Consider the following 18842-nt stretch of genomic DNA (forward strand, 5'->3'; position numbering starts at 1 on the left):
AATTCGTGAGCCTGGTGAGGTTTTTGTGATTCATGTCGGTTCCATGCTGTCAGCCAGTATTAGTAATATTTTGTACCTGTAATAATATTATATCTTTCTTTAACTGGGCATTATCCGGTTTTCTCATTTTATCAGGGCTGACTTAGATAAATTTACTCTTGCTAAATTCGTGTTAATAGAGGCTATTGCAGTTAACCATATATGTAACCTGTTTTGCCATTACATTATCCTTATGAGTCCTGAATGTTTAGTTGTTAGTTTGAGCATTAAACTTTAACTTGTAATTTTACCTAAGTCTTTTGTTTTGAACCTGGAACTCTGCAGGACAGTAGTGATTTTAGTATTCTCACTTGAAGTGTTCATTATCTCTTTCTGTTCCGTAACAATATATATATATATATATATATATATATATATATATATATATATATGTGTGTGTGTGTGTGTGTGTGTGTGTGTGTGTGTGTGCATCTATATACATATTTACATGTATCCAAGGGCAGGATCCCACTGCTACCTGGCCAGTCCCTGGGATGGCGCATAGGGGAAAGCCTTGCAGATACGAGTATGAGAGGTACCGTCTTGGACGACGTAGACCATGGGACCCCCTATAGATATAAAGGGCTCCACCGAATATAATGAATAAGGTGGCAAAAAAAATCACATCTCATCAGAAACTACTGTATGTGGCAAGGTGAGATTATATGCCACAATCGCCCCAACCAAACATGCATTCTACTGGTAATGATTTGACAGGCGTTCCTGCAGGATGATCGTCTACTAAAGGTCCAACTACATTCCCTCCATTGCTTATGGGCAGTGTGCCACAGGAAGTGAGTAGACACTGTCCTGGAATATCAGAGACCGGGCCATTAAAGAAGCTGAAATCCATGAAGATCTACACTTACAATGTACGAAGTCTTGCAGAAGATTACAAACTCGATACCTTAATGACTGAATTAAGTAATATTAGTTGCAATATTGTTGGTCTGAATGAGATCCGCAGATAAGAAGAAAAATTAATTCAGCTCCAAGAGAGCAATTATAGGAAGGCAAAATGATAAAATTAATGCTGTAGGATTTTTAAGAAACAGGAGTCGTCTGGAGAACACTGTTCTATTAAGCAGTGTGTCTAACTTGGAAAAAGATACACAATGAAATTAAAACAAATATGTGCACCAACTTCTCCAAGCTATAATGATGAAATAGAAATATTCTGTGACGACAACTCCCAGATCATGGAAGAAGAAATTATCACACATAGTATATTCATTAGATTTTTCAATGCGGAATTTGGCAAATCGATAAATTGAGAATCATGTATGGGAAAAGTTGGAGTGGGAGAAAGGAATGACAGGGGTGAAATGATGGTAAATTTTGCTGAAATATATAACATGAGAATCATGAACATATTCTTTCACAAAACAAATGGGGGAAAATTGACCTGGAAAAGTTCAAATGGAGAAACAAACAATGAAACTGACTTCATTAAACCAGATAAGAATAATAGGATCATCAATGTCACAGTTATCAACAAAGTAAATATAGGAAGTGACCACAGAAAGTTGGGATGCTCTGGCAGATTCAGTTTTAGACGTGAAATAAAAAAAGTTGATTAAAAATAAATAGACATGCCCAATAAAAGCAACCAAAAACAGAGCAATCTTTCAGTCAGAAATAACAAACACATTTCAGGCTCTTAAGTTATATTAAGTGTGACACAGATGAAATAATTGATGCTCTAACGAAAGTGCTATGAGAATCAGCGGAGGTAGTAGGGAAATCTAATACAACCAAAGACAACAAGAATTCAGAAATGACTCTCGAGTTCATGAAAAGAGAACAGAAAATGAAAGCAAAAACAAAGAAAGATGAAATGGAAAGAGCATAATTATCAACATGATTTAGAGGCAAGAAAAAGGAGAAACATGGATCAGCTCAAAGAAACCTTCAAAAATGGAAAATGTCCACAACAGGTCCGAAGTAAAATGGCACTAGGAAAGCAACAAAGTATATCACTGAAAGACAAAAACGGTGAATTTATTAAATGCAGACAAGATGGTAAGGAGAGCTGAAGAATTTTACAAAGAACTGTATGCGTCAAAGACAACAGTACCAAATGCTAACTTTTCAGTTGACACAAGAGAAATACCTGACGTAACACCAGACGAAGTAAGCATTTTTCTTGAATGTATGAAATGAGGGAAGACCCCAGGAAAAGATGGAATAGTAACAGATTTACTGTCGGATGCAGGAATAGAAGTACAAAACAGGCTCACCCACTTATCTGCTCGGTGTATAAAGATGAAGAAAAAAATTGTCCCCAGTCATGGTTTAATGCAATAGTTATTTTGTTTTACATTAAAAAAAAAAAAAGCAACTCAAAAGACTGAGTAACTATTGACTTACTAGCTTAATAACAGTTACGTACAGCACAAATTCTTCACTAAAGTCCTTGCCATCAGAGTAACAACAGTTTGGAAGAAAACCAGCTTCGTGAACAGGCATGATTCTGAAGCGGGTTTCCGACTACTGATGATCAACACACAATGATCAACTAATTGAGAAAACTACAGAATAGATAAAAAACACTGTGCCCTTTATTTTTTATTTTAATTACGAAAAGGCTATTGACTCAGTGGAACACATAGTAATTATAAATACTTAGCAGGAAGGAGTAAATGAGAGCATTCTCAAACTGCTCGAAAACATATATATAGAGGGAACTGTTACAGTTAAGTTGCATAAAGAATCTGAAAATATTGAGATTGAGAAGTGTGCGCGTCAGGTATTTACAACTTCACCAAAATTATTATCAGCATGCCTAGAAAACATTTTCAGGAAAACAGACTTTAAGAACAATGGAGTAAACATTGAGGGAAAAAAATCAAAACCATTTAAGATTTGCAGATGACATTGTCATAATCCCTGAAACTTCTGAGACATTGCACAAAGCGTTAAATGACCTAGAGAAAGTCTCAAAATAGGGCTAAAGACGAACTGGAGTAAAACTAAAGTAGTGTTTAAGCCAGGTACACCAAAGATCGTCATCAGAATAAGCGAAGAAAACTTTGAAGAAGTTTAGGAGTACAGTTACTTGGGGTAAATACTACAACTAACAGAAGACCATGATAACGAAATAAGATTACGCATTGCAGTAGGATGGAAACCTTTCAGTAAACATACAGACATCATGAAATGTTGCTTGCCAATATGTATGAAACGCAAAATATATAACGAATGTATATTCCTAACAATGTCATACGGTTGTGAGACCTGAAAACTGAAAAAAAGAAAAATCGATGGAAGACCAACTAATCCGTTCTCAAAAAGCAATGGAAAGGTCAGTTTGGGGAATATCTTTAAGAAAAAGGAAAAGATCAACCAGGATGAGTAAGCAGTGTAAAGTCAGGGACATTATACAAGTTATAAAAGAACCGAAATGGAGGTGGGCAAGTCATGTAGCAAGAATAAGGGATAACCGATGGAGGAAGGGGATTACTGACTGGACTCCAAGAAAATGTAAGCATAGCATAAAAAGGGCAGACAGGAGCTGGAGAGATTAGATAGAGAAGTTTGCAGGCAAAACATCAGAAGATGGCTAAGTCAATGAGTCTGTGGAAAAGAGTTGGGAAGGCCTCTGTTTAGCAAGGGACTTGCAATGGCCGATGATGAGTATATATATATAAACGATGACGACCCAGGACCGGACAAAGGACTTGGTAATGAGTACATGGAATGTAAGAGGAGTGAATGATGAGGTGAAAGAGAGAGAGATTGTCCAGGTGCTTGAGGGTGCGAAAGTGGATGTATGTGGAATAACTGAAACAAAATGGAGAGGAGAAAGTGTGAGAGAATGGGAGTATGGATGGGGTATATGTGCAGGGGTAGGTGAGAATGAGAGGGCAAAGGAAGGAGTATGTATAGTTGTGAGTAAAAGATGGATGAGGAGCATAAGACAGTCTGGATCAGTTGGGTCAAGGATTGTGTGGGTAAAGTTGAAAGTTGGAATACAAATGTGGGCGATTGTGTGTGTGTATGCACCAATGCAAGATCGTGCTAGAAGAGTGAGAGAAGAGTTCTGGACAAATGTGGAAGTGTGCATGGAAAAGTTTGGAAGGAATGAGAGAGTGTTTTTGATTGGTGATATGAATGGTAAAGTTGGGAATGTGAAGGTGGATGGAATAGTTGGCGAGTAGGGTGTGCCTGCTGAGATAGATGAGAATGGGAGTGTGTTAGTGGACATTTGTGCTGGGAGGGGGTTGGTGATAGCCAATACCCTCTTCAGGCATAAAATGATCCACAGGTATACATGGCGAGTGATGAGAAGGGTGGGTGGTGGACTGAATGAAAGGAAGGCAATGATTGATTATGTGTGTGTGGATGAAAGGATGCGATGATGTGTAAAGGATGCAAGAATGTATAGAGGTTGGGGGAGTGGACTTTCTGACCACTACTTGGTGGTGGCCAGAATTAGAATGCAAGTAAGATGGAGGAATAGAAGAAGGGAAAGACGAGAAGAAGGAGTAGTTGCAAGGAGAGTGGAAAGGTTACAAGAGGATGAGAAAAAGGCAGCGTATAAGAGAGAATTGGAGGAACGATTGGGCAAATATGAATTGGAGCAGATGGGAGACCTGGAAGGTGTGTGTAAGATATTTACAGAAGAAATATGTGCAGCATGTGATGTGGTGTGTGGAAGGAAGAGAAGATGGAGGGGGGTGCAAGGAACAGCGTGGTGGACTGAAGAGGTGAAACAGGCTGTGGCACAAAAGAAGAAAGCATACAATGAATGGATGAGAAATAGGGGCGTGGAAGAAGTTGAGAGGCGGAAGAGAGAGTTATATGTAGAAAGAAAGAGAGAGGTGAAAAGATTAGTAAGAGAGAGTAAGAAGAGAGTGGATGAGAAATTTGGAAGGAACTTGAGTGTAAAGTGGAAGGACTGTAAGAAAATGTTCTGGAGAGAAGTGAAAAGAGTAAGACAGGGTGGAAGTGAAGTTAGCAGGGGAGTGAAAGATAAAAATGGTAGATTACTAGTGGAGAAGGGAGAAAAAGTGAGCAGATGGAGAGAACACTTTAAGGAATTGTTGAACGTAGAGGATGGAGGTAATGCGAGTATAAGTGGCTGGGGAATGGCTGGGAGAAGGAGGGAGGTGAGAAGACAGGAAGAAATCAGTAGGATAGAAGTTGTGGAAGCAATGAAGAAAGTTAAATCGGGGAAAGCCCCAGGAATTGATGGAGTGTTTGGTGAAATGATGAAGCATGGGGGAGAGATAGTAGTAGAATGGATGTGGAAGATGTGCAGATTGGCCTGGGAGGAAGGTAGAGTCCCGGAGGATTGGAAGTCAGGTATAATTATACCCTTGTACAAAGGAAAAGGGGAAAAAGAAGTGTGTGGTAATCATAGGGGTATTTGTCTTCTTAGTATAATAGGAAAAGTGTATGGTAGGATACTTATAGACAGAGTTAGAGAAAGAACAGAGAAATTAGTTGGAGAAGAACAGGGAGGCTTTAGGAAGGGAAGAGGTTGTGTAGATCAGATATTCATTCTTAGATCTTTAGTGGAAAAGTTTCTAGAGAAGGGAAAGAAGTTGTATGCGGCTTTCATGGATTTGGAGAAAGCATATGACAGGGTGGATAGACAAGGATTGTGGAAAGTGTTAAGAATATATGGAGTAGATGGGAAGTTGTTGAATGCTGTGAAGAGTATGTACGATGGTGCGAAGGCTGCAGTGCGTGTGGATGGTGAACTAAGTGAATTTTTCTCTTTGAAAGTTGGTTTGAAACAGGAATGTGTCATGTCTCCATGGCTGTTCAATCTGTACATGGATGGGGTAATAAAAGAGGTACAAGGTAGGGTAGTGGATGTTGGAGTGGCCCTGGTGAGAGAGGATAGTGTTTGGAAACTCCCTGTACTGTTGTTTGCAGATGATGCTGTGTTGTTGAGTGAAGACGAAGGGGAGCTGCAAGGCTTGGTGGATGAGTTTGAGAGAGTGTGTAAGAAACGGAATCGAAAGGTGAATGTAGGGAGGAGTAAAGTGATGGTCTTTGAGAGAGGTGAAGTTACTGAATGTACAGCGAGGTTGGATGGTGAGGAATTGGAAAATGTGAGTACGTTTAAGTACTTGGGTAGTGTGATGAGTAAGGATGGAGGTTTCGAGGGTGAAGTGCTTGAAAGGGTACAGCAGGGAAGAAAGGTTGCTGGTTCTTTGAAAGCAGTGATAAGAAACAGGGAAGTGAGCATGGAAGTGAAAAAGTTACTAGATGACAGTATTGTGATACCAACTCTAACGTACGGAAGTGAAGCTTGGACATTGTTGGAAGGACACAAGTCAAGAGTGAGAGCAGTGGAAATGAGTTATTTCAGAGGAGCCTGTGGAGTCACGTGGAGAGACAGGCTGACGAATGAGGATATAAAGGAGCATTGTGGTGTGGATGTGGATGTGATAGGAAGCGTTATGAGGAACACACTGAGGTGGTTTGGCCATGTGGAGAGGATGGAGGGTGAAAGACTGATGATGAGTGTGTATGTGAGTGAGGTGGAGGGGGGAAGAGGGAGGGGGAGGCTGAGGATGAGATGGAGGGATGGGGTGGAGAGGTATATGAGAGAGGGGGGTGTGAGTTGGGAGCAGGGCAGTGAAATGGCGGGGGACAGGGCGACTTGGAGGCGATTTGTTTGTGGCCACCCCAAACGGGATTGAGACGTCTGGCAATATATATATATATATATATATATATATATATATATATAAATATATATATATATATATATATATACATATATAGCTTATTTAATTTTTTTTTTGCAGCTCCCTGCGAAAGTCTGTGTTTGTAATTCAACTTTGTATTTTTGCATCATCAGCAAACATAATTAGATAGCTTCCATTTCCAATGATCCTGTCTTTATCATTTATATATACTAAAAACATAATTGGGGCCAGCACTGAGCCCTGTTGAACTCTGCTAGTCACTTCCTTCTATAATGAGCAATTACCCCTTAGTATTGTTCTCATTTTCCTTTTTGTGAAAAAATCCTCCATCCAACAGAATAGCTTACCTTGGAAACCTCCTTGATGGTATAGTTTCCATAAAAGTCTTTGGTACTGTACTCTGTCAAATGCTTTCTTAAAATCTAAATAAATACCTGTCCTCCCACCTCTCTCTTTTCTGTAGTGCTTCTGCAATTCTGTCACAGTAGTTTAATAGATTTGTAACATATGATTTTCCTTTTTTTAAATCGAGCTGTCTTTCTGTTATCATATTGTGTTTTTACAGATGGTTTACCCAAATTTTTCCTATTAATTTTTCTGGTACCTTGCTTACAACACTGGTCAGGGATACTGGTCTGTAGTTGAGTGGATCCTGTCTATTTCCTTTCTTGAATAGTGGAACAATGTCTTTTTCCATATCTCAGGTAGTTTACCTTGACTTAAGGATTCCTTGAATTAATATATTGATATACTTAACTCTTCTGCACATTCTTGTAGCACCCAACCTGAAATTTCGTCAGGATCATTATTTTGATTTTCCTATGTCTAATTTACTCAACTCTTCAAGTACCTCTTGGTCCAGTAACCATATATCTGGTAATATGTGTGGGCAAGCATGTTCCTTAGCATCTCTCCGAAAATTACTTTCTTCTGTAAAAACTGACTGGTAATTTTTGTAAAGAACTTCACAGATATCCTTTTCTTGGATATAAGTTATCCCTTCATCCACGATGGACTTTATTTTATCTTTAACTTTGGTTTTGCTTCGGATGTAGCTACAAAAATGCTTCGGTTGATCTCTGCTTTTCTTTATAATGTCTTCCTCAAACTGCCTTTGAGCATCTCTCCATATCCTTGTACAATCATTTCTTGCCTGTTCATAGTTGTTATATGTCCTCTCACTATTATGTTTTCTGTATCTATTCCACAGCAAGTCTCTTTTCCCTTTTCATTTTTTACATTCTGTGTTAAACCACTATTTTTTATCCTTATTTCTGTTTATTGTGCTGAGGTATATAACTTGACCCCTGTTCCATATAATTCACATAATTCTCTCTCTCTCTCTCTCTCTCTCTCTCTCTCTCTCTCTCTCTCTCTCTCTCTCTCTCTCTCTCTCTCTCTCTTTTCTCTAAGCCTCTTTACCATTTCATTTCTATGGAGTACTTCTTTAGGTCATGGTAGTTGCCCTGTTTGTAGTTTCGGCTCCTTTTGTAACTTTCATTACTGCTAACTATATCATATGCAATCCTGAAGTTGAAATATAATACTACATGGTCGCTTTTGCCGAATGGAGAGTGATACATTATGTTGTCAGTATCATTATCTTGCCTGGGACATATAAGATCTCATAATGATGGATAATCAAGTCCCTTTTTTCTGTTGTTTTCCTTTACATGTGTTAACAAAAACTTTTGTACAAGATCTGGTAGATTTTGATCCCAACAGCTTTCATAGCTTCTTACATCTACAGCATTACAATTTATATTTGCTTTGAAATCTCCCGTTAATATAATTTTTTTTCATATTTTCCTTCTATTCCATGTAGCAGGGCTCCTAAATTTTGAATTGTACTTTCTCCCAGGTCTTCATGTTAGCCTCTTTCCTATTTGTTTGCTTTTGGTGGCTTGTATAAATTTACCATAACATTATTCCTTCAGATGTGTCAGTCCCTCATACATTCAGTTCTACCTGTGACGTTATATCTTTGTGTTTCTCTTTGACTTGTCGATTTCTCTTAGCAGAACTCCTCCTTTTTTCAAATTTCTATCTCTTCTCTATATACGGCAAACCTCAAGCTTAGGGTGTAGTTTGATATCCTTAGGATTAATTGTGCTTCACTTAGGCAAATAATATGAGGTTCCATTTCCTCGGTATAGATTTCTACATCTAATAATTTGAATACCATCCCGTCTACATTTGAGTACATCAGCTTAATCACGTTGTTTACATGTTTGACATTTAAGTCTACTACCTTCCTTTTTCTTAGTCGCTGTTGTTTATGTACCATGTTCTTACCTGTAATCCTACTACTTAAAAAAAACAAAAATGATCATCTCTTCCTCTGATCTTTCCTCATTTTATTGTTTTTGCTTCTTCCCTCTTTTCCTTTAGTGATTCCCATTCCTCCAGATTTAGGCATGTTTTTATCTATACTTTTTTTAAATTTCTTTTTTCCCTGAGTTTATTAGCATTTTTAATTTTTCCTCTACGGTGTTCACACTGTAACTCACTTGCCTAATTGCATCATTTCTGAATTCCTCCATAATATTCTCATGGTTGACAACTGTACTCACCATTTCGTTAGTCTTCTTTCTAGGCGAAACTACCTCAACTGACAGCTCATCTATTGTTGTCTTTTGTTTAAACCCTTTACTAATTTTTCATTTGTTTTCCTTCTGCATGCGTAGCTCCTTAATCTAATATACTATAGCAGTAGCCATGTGTGTGTGTGTGTGTGTGTGTGTGTGTGTGTGTGTGTGTATTTTGGGCAGTCAAAACTACACATTCAAATCGCACCAAAATTGGCACAAAATTCGCAAAATATTCGCTGATGTGAAAAAACTTGGTCCCATCACAATTGAAAAACTTTAACTATATTTAATGTGTGATCACATTTTGACTAAAAAACGCCGCTCCCGGTGCCTGGCTTAGGATCTCCATAGAATTTATTGCCCATAAGTACAACTAAAATATTTTGTAGCAGTAGCCGTGTGTCTGTGTGTGTATTTCAGACTTGCGTTCGAACAACTTGGGTTCCATTCCCGAAGCTCCAAATAACACGATCAAATGGTTAGCTGCAAAAAATCCAAGTGACAATGTTACACTAGAACAGCACATAAACGTGAGAGCTCTCCGCAGGAGCAAGTGCGAGGGGCCCGAAGGGCCCATGAGCACTTGTTTCATCTATTTCCCTTTGATAAGTTTTCTCTAGTTTATTCATTCTCTCTACTAATTTATTATATGTTTCTAACAGTGACGTTACAGTATATCTAGGTGTTTCCCTTTGACTTGTAGATTTTTCTTTGTTAACCCGCGGCGTCCCGTCGACGTTCTTTAACGTCCACACGTTTTGTCACTGCCAATCCCGTCGATGTACATAAACGCAAAAAAATTGCTTGGTCCCTAATTTGCACAATTTTCAATTTTTGTGAGTGATTTTTGGTACGTATACACGTGACACCTTCCTCTACAAGATGCCAGGCAGGGACAATGCCTTACCCAGCATGACCTCCTCCCCCCTCCTGCATGCCATTGTCTCAGCAATTCACCTGTTATCAGTGACCTGTCCAGTATAGCCATGTCATGCCACGGTACGAAATTCAGGGCCAGAGTGATTCCCCAATCAATGACAATGTGCAGGACAAACTTTACATAGCATTAGAGGAAGAAAGTTAGAAATGATGATCAGGTAATGTGGCAAAAAAAGGTCAGGTATTAGTGAGTGAAACAATGCTTATAATGCCTATATTACTGCTTGAAAACCAATATACTCTTGTACTACATATAAATTCGTACCAAGTAAATAAATAAATACCGTTTATGAGTGGTGTGAAATAGTTATCCTCCCATAGAACTCGTTTTCTTTGGTGCCAGCCTGATAGAAAACCCAGAAAGGTAAGGAGGTACTACCTGTATCGAGTACTTTAAACCTCAGGTGAGCGATTTCTCTATGAATTTTCGATGTTTCTCACCAAAAGCGAAGGTTTGAGCCAAAAAAAAAAAAAATCCTAAAATGGTCGGGATTGGAGGGAGTCAGTGGTGGAAAAGTGGTCGGGATGGGGCGGGTTAATAACAGAATTCCTCCTTTTATTCAGATTTCTATCTCTCCTCTGTAAATTGCAATCGTTAAGCTTAGGGTGTAGTTTGATATCCTTAGGATTAATTGTGTTTCACTTAGGCAAATGGTATGAGGTTCCATTTCCTATATATAGATTTCTACCTCTAATAATTTGAATACCATCCCGTCTACATTTGAATACATCACCTTAATCACGGTGTTTACATATTTGACATTTAAGTCTACTACCTTCCTTTTTCTTAGTCCCTGTTGTTTATGTACCATGTTCTCACTTGTAATCTTACTACTTTGTAAAAAAAAAAAATTTCTTATCTCCTCTGATCTTTTTTTTTTTTTTTTTTGCCTCTTCTCTCTTTTCGTTTAGTGATTCCCATTCCTCCTGAGTCAGGCATGTTTTTATCCATACTATTCTAAATTTCTTTTTTCCATGAGTTTATTAGCATTGGTAATTTTTCCTCTACGGTTTTCACATTGTAACTCGCCTAATTGTATCATTTCTGAATTCCTCCATAATATTCTCATGGTTGACAACTGTACTCACCAATTCGCTAGTTTTCTTTCTTGGCGAAACTACCTCAACTGACAGCTCATCTATTGTTGTCTTTTTTGTTTAAACGTTTCACTAATTTTTAATTTTTTCCTTCTGCATGCATAGCTCCTTAATTTCATCGATTTCCCTTTGAGAAGTTTTCTCCAGTTTATTCACTTTCTCTACTAATTTATTATATGTTTCCATTTCAACCATTCGGGGTAGAAATCATCATCCTGTTTTCTAAATTTATCCCTTCTCCTAACTCCTTCCATAATCACTTTACTAAAGACAGTACTCATCATGTGTGTGTGTGTGTGTGTGTGTGTGTGTGTGTGTGTGTGTGTGTTCCCATTATATCTCATGAATGGCTTGAGCTATCAACATGAAACCTTCAGGGAATCAAGGTAAGCCAAAATCTTGGATGAGTTCGAAAATTGGCACTCGGAGTCAAGGTCAAGGTCACCAAAATGGTTGCCAAAGGTCAACTAATTTTTATCGCCTGTCTTTAGCACCATCGTATCTGAAGAACGGCTTAAGTAATGAGCATGAAACCCTCAGGGTATCAAGATATAGCCAAAATCTTGGACGAGTTAAATAAGGGGCACTCGGGGTCAAGGTCAAGGTCAGCAACATGGCTGCCAAAGGTGAACTAGTTTTTATAACCCGTTTTCAGCACCATTATATCTCACGAACGGCTTGAGCTATCAACATGAAACCTCCTGGGTATCAAGATATGGCCAAAATCTTGGGCTTGACCAACAGCATATTCTGCCGAGCGATTAGCATTCGGTTCCCGAATGCTTTTCTTTCATTTTTATAAGTTCCTCACATGTCAGCACTTCGGCACTAACACCCACCGTCCACATTCAATACATGCTTGGGCTTCAAGCAGCATGTCAGTCGATCCCAATTCATGAGAAATATATCCTGTGGCAGTTCCAATACATTCCCAAAAGATTTAGGGGTTGCACAATGCTTTTTTTTTTTTTTAATTGTGTGCCTAATAACTATACAAATGTCGTATATTTTCACAGCAACGATGAACCATGTATGTGTCCATATGTATATTTGCACATATGTTTCATACATGTATACTCTACTGTAATCTTCTGTTCATCATAATTCCTCAGAATCGTATTGAACTCGGCTGGCCTACTCTAGCAAGTCCCTTTTATTAGCATTTTCTTTTTGTATAGTCGGCAGTGCTCTTTGAATACCTGGAGCATGCATTACATCTGATCCTCCTTTCTCATCCTTCCTGAGCTCGTGATTTCTGTGATTATCGAAACGCCATGCTCAACACTTTCATTGATTACCATGAGGCTATCCACGCGTGCCTTTCCAGCCATTTAGGAGTCCGATTCCAGCCAATGCTCTGGATGGTTCCATAGGAATTCAGAGCCAATTTCCAGTATGGTTAACATTTCCTTGGTCTCGGTGGCGAAGAGCTCTGGAAGGGCTTTTCTAGCTGCATCTGCAAGAGCAATTCGTTGGCAAGGTCTGTCTTGAGTCTGCGCTATGCCATATTTGCAACCAGTGTAGTTTTATCATCAAAAGAAACACCCTCGTCTGAAACTGACAAACCAACTGTCATTTCCGACAAGTTTCCAAAGCCTTAATGGTTGCATCTCTGATGACAGCATTCTGCTGATGTGGAAGTTTCTGCAATAAAGTAAGGTCCATACATGAAGCAGCAGAAGTTTTGTCTGCAGTGAACCACGCTCGAATGTAGTGCTGGACAACAAACAAACACAGGTCGCTGATACTGTTCCAGAAATCGTCCGTCTGGTTTTGCCTGTGACTGGTGAACTGGGGATGGTCTCTCGCTTCAATAAACTGGTGCCTGAATAGCCACAGCTTTAAAGCATAAATGGCCTTCCATCCATCTGGCTCGATGGATTGCTCCTGAAGTCTTGAATGAAAGAGTGGGGGTGTCCATTAGGAACTTCTCCCCAAAACACCACTGTTAACTTGAGTAGTTCTTTGTAACCTCGAGGCTCCTGGACATGGAGTTGCTGCTGAGCGAATGTTAAGACGTCGTCTCGCCATGGTTCAACAGCCAATCTCATTCTTTCATCATCCAGGACCGTTTGGAACTCATTCTGACGAGCCTTTGGCCAGAACTCCCTAAATTCAACAAAGGAAGAAATTTTTGGACTTCCTGGTTTTTCTAGAGCCAAGCAATTGAACAGTGCCCCAACACAATTTTACAGAAGTGTTGTCAACAAGCCAGATGCAGAAGATTCCTTTGCAGGATCTGTTCAATCCTAAGGCACACTTCACTTTTCCTCCCAGTATTCATTGCTGTTGTATCAAAGCACAGGGACTTGATACGATTCCAGATGTTCCATTCTTTTAAGACTGCTCCAAAACCCTCTGCCGACCGTTCTGCTTTCCCATCAACGAGTTTGGAGACTGCCAAAAGCTTCGTTACTGCTTGACCAGGGACCAAGGTGATCAACAGCATCCCGACCGTCAAGTCAGACGCGAATTTACTGACCCAATGAAGAGTGAGAAGAACAGTAGGACAAAGTTTTAGCCTCATTTTTGCAACTAGTGATGAACAATGAGCATTCCATTCCCTTCTGACAGTGCTTGGGCTGATAGCTACCTTCATCGTGTCCACGATGGGATGCAGAAGGTATAAGGACATGAGTTGCTCTCCGAGCGCTGACTTGAGTCTTGTCGAGAGCCGAAGTCACCTGGCCCCTGTCAACCACAATACATCAGGGCCGTTTGGTAGATGGTCCTGGTTCGTGGAGAGGTGATGGCATGAATGAATCTTCACTGTCTGGTTCGGGGCAGCCAAGGCAGCTTTTTCTTCTATGGGTCGCATTCCTTTTTTTTTTTTTTTTTTTTTCCCTGTTGTTATTCCTTTGCTCTTTCCCGCATGCATCAGTTTCTGTCAACTATGATCATGATTTCTGGTCGGCCAGGCTGGCACTGAGCAATTCGAAAATCCCGATCCTGTTTAATCTTCATCAAGCATAATGTGTCACGGTGGGAGTTATCAAAAAGCTTATGTAGAAGTTTTAGAAATCTTTTCCTGTCTCCTAGAGCTTTTCCAGAACTTCTTGTTTTGCTTTTCAACTTCATGCACTCAGCGCATAACTTCCTAACATTACGAGAAGGTGGCAGTAATCAGTAACTGGAATTTTGTCTTTATTCCAGATTTTTGCCACTTGTTACACTATGAAAATCATGCAACCCTCCAGGGATGCTACTTCTTCATGATGATGGTACACGAACTGTACCACCTCTCTGCAACTAGGCAGCTTCACTCTGGAAAACTCAGCCAACGGGTAATCAACCAGCCATATTTGTGAACTAGATCTTTTTATGACCAACGAGTCTAATCTGTTTCTGTAGAGAAAACGAAAATGTGAATGATGTATGCAATATACCAAAAATATAGTAAAATTCAATGACCAATCAAGAGCACAATCCAGGGTATTCTAGGAATAAAGTTTAAAAATGTTTTTTTATTGTTAAGTTTGGAAAAGTTAGACTATTAGCACGACCTGTAACCATTACTCAATCGACGTGAAATTCACAAGCTGGAGTTTTCCCATCAAGTGTGTGTGAATGGCCGGTTGCTTTGTGTGTGTATATATATATATATATATATATATATATATATATATAGATAGATAGATATAGATATAGATAGATAGATAGGTAGATAGATATATAATAAAATCACGCACCCTAATATACATACGTATGCATATGTATATATATGTAGAGGGAAAGAGAGAGAGGGCGAATGGTCATTCTCCTTGGCCTGTAATAATGTGCAATTTTTCTCTTCTTAATGAGTTGTAATTATTCCTGGCCTAGAATTCAGTGGCCGAAAGGCTGTATCTGACACACTTTTATAACGTGATCAAGTGTTTTCTGCAGTTATTGTAATATATTATGCTAATAAACGGATGTAGGTTAAGTACTGCTCTGTATATTCAAGATGATTCAGTACGAAGTTGATAATAGTGCAGTGTTAAATCTGTTTATTCAACTCATTCTGAGTTCACGACACTATGTAATAGGTTCAGGTTAGGTAAAGTATTACATTACGAGTAGCTAGAGTGAAGACTAGGCTGGGTAAATTACCTAGTAACTGCTGCATGTTAGGTACTATAATTTATTTAGGAGGAGGAGTTCATTTTGGGTGATTTTAACATGCATAATGTTGAATGGTTATTGCATTCTGCCAGGACTGACAACACTGGTCTAGAGTGCGAGCTGTTTGCGGAATCATTTAATCTCACCCAGTTGGTAAAGCAACCAACCAGAATACCTGATAAATGCCCATCTCTTGGATTTATTCTTGACAAATAATCCAGATCAATACAGGATAGATCTACTGTCACCACTTGGATCCTCTGACCACAATCTCATCAAAGCCTCATTAGATAACCTTCCCACACCTCCCCGTTCTGAACCTGTCAGGGTGACCCGATGGCACTTTGATAGGGCAGACTGGGATGGATTTAGAAATTACGAGTAACTTGCTGACATTCCATGGCAGTCTTTCTTCTCTAGTGATCCCAGTTCTACCCAGTCCCACATTTGTGACTTAATACTAGCTGGTATGGATTTATTCATACCAAGTCAACAGTTCACTAAAACATCGAACTCTCCAAAATGGTTTGATGGCAACTCTGCCAGAGCAACAGCCCAAGAGTCATTAGCATATAACTCATACTTAAAATCAAAAACATCTGAATCACTCTCCCAATTTAGAATTGCTAGAAATCATGCAAAAACTGTATTAAATCTATCTAAATCAAACTTTCTTCAAAAGCAAGCATCAAAATTACTTAACAACCCTAATGGTAATAGAATATTCTGGTCAACTCTTAATTCTTTCAATCATAACTTTAACAAGTCATCTTCCATTCCCCCACTAAAATCTTCAGATGGCAACATTACAAATGACCCACGTGGGAAAGCAGATATCTTTGCCAGTACCTTTGCCAGAAACTCCGCCATAGACGATACCAGCCAGAATGTCCCAGTACTGGAACTTGATTCTCCCGAAATTGTCCCGCTTAAAATACAGACAAGATACATAAAATCCATCCTAGACAATTTACCTACCAACAACGCTCTAGGCCCAGATGGAATTCCGCCAATTGTTATGAAAAAGTGTTCCCCTGAACTTGCCTCTGTCCTAGCTAAATTATTCAGACTATGCATACGTACTTCTTTATTCCCAAATTCATGGAAAGAAGCCAATATCCACCCAATTCCGAAGAAAGGAAATTCGTCTGACCTCTCCGATTACAGACCAATAGCTGTCACATCTTCTATTGGTAAGGTATTTGAAACTTTAATTAATAAGCACATTGTTAAACATCTTGAATCCAACAACTTAATTAGTGATAGACAATATGGTTTTTGCCACGAAAGATCCACCATTGACATACTCAATCTCTTAACTCATATCATCCATCAATCAATTGATCTTTTTGGAGAAACTCATGCAGTAGCTCTTGATATCTCTAAAGCTTTCGACAGAGTATGGCAACGTTCCCTGCTGTCCAAACTCCCTTGCTATGGACTAAAGTCTTTTGTTCCTTTGATTTCTTCATATCTTAGTGACAGGAAAATAAGAGTAAAGGTAGATGATGTATTTTCCAATTTCCACTCAATTAACGCCGGCGTGCGCAGGGATCAGTTCTGGCGCCAACCCTATTTCTGGTTCATATTAATTATCTCTTATCTGTCACCCACAGTCCCATTCACTCATATGCAAATGACTCAACACTACATAGTTCATTCACACTCAGACACCCATTTACAAAGTGTAATATCTCTACCTCTCAACTCAGTACAGCCATCTCCATAAATCAAGATCTATCTACGATCAGTGAATGGGGACAAAACAACCTTGTCTCTTTTAATGCTAGTAAAACTAATTATATACAGTTTACTAATAGACAGATATTGCCAGATTCGTACATTACCTTCAGTGCTACTAATATTCCCATCTCCAAAAGTATTGAAATTCTTGGCGTCTCACTTAACAGTGCCCTCAGCTGGACCTCTCATGTCAGATCACTTGCTAAAACTTGCTAAAACCACCTCAAAGAAACTTGGATTATTGTACAGAGTCCGTAACTTCTTCGCCGATGAGCAGTTAGCTATAATTTATAAGAGTTATGTGCGCTCTCAGCTTGAATATTGCTCACCCTTGTGGAATGGTTGTGGAGAGGTTGCATTAAGACAACTAGACAAAATTCAGCACAAAGCTGTTAGAATCATTAACAACACTCTCATTACATATAAACTAACTCCCCTGCAAGTAAGAAGGAATGTTGCCTCCCTTGCATTATTTTATAGATATTTTTTTGGCAAATGCTCAGACGAAGTTGCGTCCATGGTGCCACCTCTCCATGCCTTCCCTCGTGCTACACGGGCATCTGGTAGCGCTCATGACTGGAATGTCACTCAGCCATATTGCAGAACTTCTGCCTATCAGAATTCTTTCATTCCTCGAACTGCATCTCTCTGGAATTCGCATCCCCAGAGTTGTTTCCCTCCAAATTGCAACCCACAGCTGTTCAAGTCTAACTGCTACAGATATTTTATGAACAGAGGACGCTAGTAATCTGGTGTATGGATTGTTTTTTTTTTTTTCACTCATTTGTTTTTCCTTCCTCCGTTCTGTTATGTATAAAAAAAAAAAATTGGTTAGTTACCTGTCCCCCTACTCCTCGCGGGGGGGCTCTGGGACAGGCATTGTTTTCACTTGGTTTGTCTGTCTGTTTGTTTGCCTGTGTATCTGTTACCAACTTTGCACGAAAACTACTGTTGTGATTTTTGACAAAAATGCTGCGATGATGGGCTATGGCCTTCTGATCACCTGATTAAATTTTGGGCCAAATAGGGTCAAGGCCTAGACTACAAAAATGTAAAAGTAAAAACATCGCATTTTTGCTCTAACTCCTGTCAGATTCATCATATCTACATGAAACCAAAATCAAAAGGTACAGCTTCCAAAGGTGCATCCTTTGACATGTCTCATTACATCAATGGGGTCACCCTCCCAATTAACGGTAGAGGGGAGTCAATGTCAGGTGGTCATAAAATCATAAATTTTCATCCGATTTACTCCAAATTTGATACATGACACCAGTGACTAGATATCCTGGCGTGTATATATGTCAGCTCTAAAATGACTACTGGGAACGGCTTGGCTGTGCCTTGGTACCTCTTCTTTTCAGATGAAGTACTAAGCAGTTTGATATGCTTAGGTTTTAGATGTGGTAGGTTCAATTATTATACTGAAGATATTGTGGGTTAAAATACACTTACAAGTACAAAGAAACTTTTACACTAAAAAACAATGACTTACTGACCGCAGTTCCTGTCATATCCCGAATCACTGTTCAAGAGGAGTGAACACGTTGCAAAGAGCTAATCATTTTGCATGAAAAGTGACGGAAACCTGTACTGTCACAGGAAAAATCAAATCATTATATTGTCATTACTGTGCCGGAACTGTACCCGGGATTCAGAT

This window comes from Coenobita brevimanus, chromosome 13, assembly GCF_032717465.1.
Source record: "Coenobita brevimanus isolate Jiangsu-jjx chromosome 13, ASM3271746v2, whole genome shotgun sequence".
NCBI classification, from domain to species: domain Eukaryota; kingdom Metazoa; phylum Arthropoda; class Malacostraca; order Decapoda; family Coenobitidae; genus Coenobita; species Coenobita brevimanus.